Source organism: Mus caroli, unplaced genomic scaffold, assembly GCF_978045245.1.
Source record: "Mus caroli unplaced genomic scaffold, Mus_caroli_1 scaffold_1, whole genome shotgun sequence".
Lineage (NCBI taxonomy): Eukaryota > Metazoa > Chordata > Mammalia > Rodentia > Muridae > Mus > Mus caroli.
Window position 1 is genome coordinate 10,788,203 of NW_028227256.1, and position 6,122 is coordinate 10,794,324.

Sequence of the window (6,122 nt, forward strand, 5' to 3'; positions counted from 1 at the left end):
AGTGCTATCCAGGCAAGAGTGAGATATGCAAGTAGTTCTGGTTAGAAACAGGAGTCCTGACATCTTTTTTTGACTTTTAGTATTTTTTTTTTAAAGCAAACAGCTGCCGTATATCATAGAGCCTCTCTCCTCATGCTCCATTAGGTTTTGAAATTGATGACCAGCAAAGGGGGGAGCTTTGCTTTTGTCTACTATAGTTTGCTTAAAGGAGTCTTTTCCCCAAGGAAGGATTTGTCTTTCTGACTGACAGGTGCAGGGATCTCTCATTCATTTTGATCAAAGGTTCTTTGGGGGGCCTTTTCCCTTTCTCTTTTTAAAACAGAACAGAACAGAACAAAGGAAAGGAGAGAGGGTGTCGGAGGTCTGGGAAAGTGAGGATCAGTTAACAATCTGTACTAGCCAGGACCTCCTTATCTGAACAATGCTTGCCCTCTTAAACAATCTACTTTTATGTTAAGAAATAATTCCTCCTTCATATTATAAGGCCAGTGCAAGGCTATGAATCTTGCTGTCTCAGGACTCAAAAATAGAAAACTGAGCAAGTGACCAGTTACAGTTGGAATAGTGTGGGCTGGTAAGTTTGAGTGATTCACTGTAGACTTTATAAAATATTTGCATCCACCTGGGTGTGTTCGAAGGGGTGGTCACAGCAGCGAGGACTGGGAGGACTCACATCATGCATATGGTGGTGAAGTGCGCCTTAAGTGTAGTCAAAACTTAGGATGGCCCTGGGCATGGAGGCACTCATCTGTAATCTCAGTTCTAGGGATGTTGAGGTAGGTGAATCAGGAGTTCAAGGACACCATCAACCACATAGTTGGAGACCAACCTGGGCTACACAACACCCTTCCTCAAAAATAAATTAAAATAAATAAATAAACAAATCCTAAGATAGAAGTCTTCACATTGGAACTGGGCCTGTGCTTTAGAAAACCCCACATTCCTCCTCAGCACTGTGTCTTTCAGGAAGCTGAATGTAGAAGAGTGGTAAGCAAAGCCTGAGTACAGGCTAGGGAAAGGACGTGACCACGGATGCTGCACTCGAGCTGGCTAGACAGCCTTGGGAACATAATCTGTTAGAAAGAGGAGCTGAAGGGCTGGAAGGAGGATTCTGGTCTCAGACTAAAGGGAGGATGAAAAAGAATGTATTCTAAATTATGGAGTAATTGCCTTCTAAAACTGAGTCTTTTGTTTAATAGACTAATACGAGTGCTATCTATTAATTATTGGACTTGTTCTAGTATTGAGAATGCTACACAGCTATAATGACATGGATAATGTCCTTCTAGATAGATTTCCCCAACTTTGCTCTGAGGTCATACACTCATTGAGGGAGCCTGAGGAGGTATACTTTATTACCAGGAGATGCCTGGATTATTGTGGAATTGTGTCTATAAACTGGAGGCTAGACTGTTGGCAATAAATAAGAAGCACTTAGAAAAAAGAGCTAGGAATATAATTCCATGGTAGAGAGCTTGTCTAACATATGAGTTCAGTTCCCAGCAAAGGAAGAAGAAACTTCATTAAGTTACTTTCAAATTCACAGCAGACCTATAATCTTGGTACTTAAACAAGTGTTTCTTATGGTATATGTAAATCATATATAATAATGGGGGCAGTGTTTTGAATGGATAATGTTCCTCATCGGCGCATGTATTTTTGAACATGTGGTCCCCAACTGGTGGCACATTTAAAGAAGTTATGGCTCCTCAGGAGGCATAGCTTGGCTGCAATAAGTATCACACTGGGGCTGGGCTTTGAGGCTTTATAGCCTTCCTCTCACTTCCTGTTATCTCTCGCTCTGCTTCCTGCTTGTGTAAGGCCAGCTTCAAGCTCCTGTCACACCTTTCCTGCCTTGATGCACTCTACCCCTCCAGAACCGTAAGCCAAATTAAGCCCTTTTGTCTTTTAACTTGTTTTCTGTTGTGGCATTTATCATAGGAACAGAAAAGGAACTGACAGCATGGATGGGTTTCCTTACAGTATCCCCTCTTATAGCCTCTCTTACCTCTCTCACAATCCATCTTCCCTTCCACTCTGATATATTTTTTATCTGTGACCCAGTGAGTCTTGTTAGGTTTGTTTACAGGAACATAGGCACCATGACAGGAGCTATAGAACTGAAGAAAATGTCCCTCTGCTGTACATCAACTCTTAACCATGATTAATCTCCAGAGCCCTTCCTGTGAGAAGGTGCTGATGGGTCAGACTTGTGTGCATCTTATCACAGCTATTGTGAGGCTGAGAACAAGGGCCATGCCATGCCCACATGTCAGCATTCCATATCTCTCCCCAACAATGCCAATATTTATTTTTATTGGGTATTTTATTTATTTATATTTCAAATGTCCTCCTTCTCAGTTTCCCCTCCACAAATGACAATATTTATTTTTATTGGGTATTTTATTTATTTATATTTCAAATGTCCTCCTTCTCAGTTTCCCCTCCACAAATTCCCTATCCCATCCCTCTTACCCCTCCTTCTATGAGGGTACTGCCTCACCCATTCACCCACTTGCACCTCACCTCCCTAGCATTCCCCTACACTGGGGGCATCAAGCCTTCACAGGACCAAGGGCCTCCCCATTGATGCTGGATAAGGCCATCCTCTACTACATATACAGCTGAAGCCATGGGTCTCTCCATGTGTATTCTTTGGTTGGTGGTTAGTCCCTGGGAGCTCTGGAGGGTCTGGTTGGTTGATATTGTTGTTGTTCTCATGGGGTTGCAAACCGTTTCAGCTCCTTCAGTCCTTCCCCTAACTCCTCCATTGGGGTCCCCATGCTCAGTCTGATGGTTGGCCACGAGCACCCATCTGTATTGGTCAGGCTCTAGCAGAGCCTCTCAGGAGATACCTCTATCAGGCTTCTGTCAGCAAGCACTTCTTGGCATCTGCAACAGTGGCTGGGTTTGGTGGCTGCATATGGGATGGATCCCCATGTGGGGACAGTCTCTGAATGGCCTTTCCTTCAGTCTCTGCTCCACACTTTGTCCCAGTATTTCCATTACACAGGAGCAATTCTGGGTTAAAATTTTAGAGATGGGTGGGTGGCCCCATCCCTCTACAGGTTCTCCCTCCCCTTTGTTGCATATTTCAGTTAAAGACAATCCTGTTGGGTCCTGGGATCCTCTTGTTTTCCTGGCATCTGGGACTTTCTGGTAGCTACCCCCAGTTCCCCATCCCCCATTGCTACTTATCTCTGTTCAATTTCCTGATCCTCTCACCCCATGCCTGATCCTATCCCCACCCCTGTCCCCCTCTACCTCCTGTGATTATTTTGTTCTCCCTTCTAAGTAGGACTGAAGCATCCAAACTTTGGTCTTCCTTCTTCTTGAGCTTCATATTGTCTGTGAATTGTATCGTGGGTATTTCCACATTTTTTGCTTAATATCCACTTATCAGTGTGTTCTTTTGTGATTGGGTTACCTCACTCAGGATGATATTTTCTAGTCCCATCCATTTGTCTGTGAATTTCATGAAGTCATTGTTTGTAATAGCTGAGTAGTATTCCATTGTATAAATGTTCCATATTTTCTGTATCCATTCCTCTGTTGAGAGACATCTGGGTTGTTTCCAGCTTCTGTCTATAATAAATAAGGCTGCTATGAACATAGTGGAACATGTGTCATTTTATTGTTGAGAATAGTTTTTGCTATCATGGATTTTTTTGTTATTCCAAATGAATTTGCAAATTGCTCTTTCTAGCTCTATGAAGAATTAAGTTGGGATTTCATTGAATCTCTAGATTGCTTTTGGTAAGATGGTCATATTTACTATATTAATCCTGCCAATCCATGAGCATGGGAGTTCTTTCCATCTTCTGAGATTGCCTCCTGGAACGTTGGCATTCCCATAGCATGTATACTCAAAACCTGTCCCCGTGTTAGTCTGGTGTATGGATCCGTGTGCTCTCTTTTAATATTGTTTTATTATAAATGCCTTTAACATATAGCTAAGCTTCCACCAATGTTCCAATGTCCTAGAAAGTCCTTGAACCAATCCTGAGCTTGGAATTCAGTAAAAATATTATTTATTCAGTAACATTCAAATTTACCTCTAGTAGAGACAGTGAAAATAATCAGGCATTAGAATTTTGAATAAGAGCTAGAAAGCTCAGGGCTTAGAACAATAGCTGAGTCACACCCATACACAGGAGTACACAATGGCCTAGGAAATAGATGTGTTGTGGTAGTATTATTCATGAAAGGGTTAGTAGAACAGAATTCCCCTGGTGTAGGTTTTTCACTAGACCCAGAGGAATAGCATAATCAGGTATTTACTAAAGGACCCGTGGTGGTGGGTTTAACAATAGACTAGCATTGCATCAGAGCATTCACCTGGCTCCTGTGTTTAGCTGATCTTAATTAAGGGTTGTTCCTATTCTCAGTTGTAAACATGGCCTGGCTCCTGCCATCTTTTTATGTATGCATTTTCTTTGTTTTGTGTCACTGTACCTTGGCGGATGTATTACCCTAGCTTTATTGTTTTTCTTCTGTATTAAAAGTCTGGTGTTTGCTTGGAAAAACACATTCAGATACACACTCTCTCTGTGTCCATGGCTGTTTGTCACCCACGCCAACTCCTTGCATGCCTGTAACTGGAACCCCTGATTTTTTTTCCCAAGGATTAAGGGAGGTCAACTGGGGCCAGTCTGCAGCATCAGATCTTTGATTTCTTTCTTCAGAGACTTGAACTTCTTGTCATAAAGATCTTTCACTTGCTTGGTTAGAGTCACACCAAGGTATTTTATATTATTTGTAACTACTGTGAAAGGTAGTCTCCCTAATTTCTTTCTCAGCCTGTTTATCCTTTGACTATAGGAAGGCTACTGATTTGTTTGAGTTAATTTTATATTCAGCCACTTTGCTGAAGTTGTTTATTAGCTGTAGGAGTTCTCTGGTGGAATTTTTGGGGTCACTTAAGTATACTATCATATCATCTGCAAATAGTGATATTTGACTTCTTCCTTTCCAATTTGTATCCCTTTGACCTCCTTTTGTTGCCTAATTGTTCTGGCTAGAACCCAATCTATATATATACATATATATATATATATTTACTTTTATATACATATAATATATATATGTATATACAATATATATACATATAATATATATATGTATATACAGTATATATACATATATATATATATATATTCTTAAAAGACCAGGCTGGTCATACAGAGTCCTCTTGTCTCAACTCCCTGTCAGTATTCATGTACTGTTTGTGTACTTACAGAAAGTACATATTATGATTATTAGATGAGTGGTTTTAGGCTAACAAAGCTCTCTTTCGTGTCTGTCTGTCTGTCTGTCTGTCTGTCTCTCTCTCTCTCTTTATGTACGTATGTGTTGAGACAGTCTTTCCTTGAATGTACTATGTAGCTTGGACTTTGAAATTTGAAATCCTTCTGCTGTAGCTTTCCAAGTGCCAACATTTCTTTTCTATTCCAAGAGTTATGAAGATAAAACTGAGCATTTGTAGGCTGACAAATGACTCTATTTTTTTTTTTTCTTTTTGAGGTAGGCTCACTACTTGAACTTTCTATACAATTCAGGCTAGCCTTTAACTTGTGATCCTCCTGCCTCAGCTCCAGGAACACTGGAATTATCAGTGTATTTTATGAAGATCTAGAGTTTACATTTTCTCTATTGTATCTTGCCATCTTAAAAAGATGGGTCCCTTTCCTTGCCCACTGAATATAAACATAAGCACAGAAATGAAGTGTTAGTAGTGTATGTAGTATGTGATCAGTTTAAGTGAGAGGCACAGGGAAGGGCCCACAACAGTGGGGTGGTCTGGAGTAGCTTTTGTGTAAGAGAAGCCCACACCATTCCTGATATCACTATGGTATCTTAGTTTGCCCTGGAAACAGGACCTTGAGTCCATGGTAGTGATCTTTTCTCTCTGCTGCTGTCTGTAGACTTGCTGTGTCCCAATCTCCATGTACAGCTGTAATGTTTCATTTCTACTCTCTAGTGTGGTGTCTAGCACATAGTAGGGCAGAAAATAGTATATAATAGAAAGGAAGAGCCTGGAGATTTCATTTTTAATTTCTTTCCATTCTCAAATCCTGATTGAGGTCTAGTTAGTAACTATAGTTTTTTTTTTTAATCCTGTG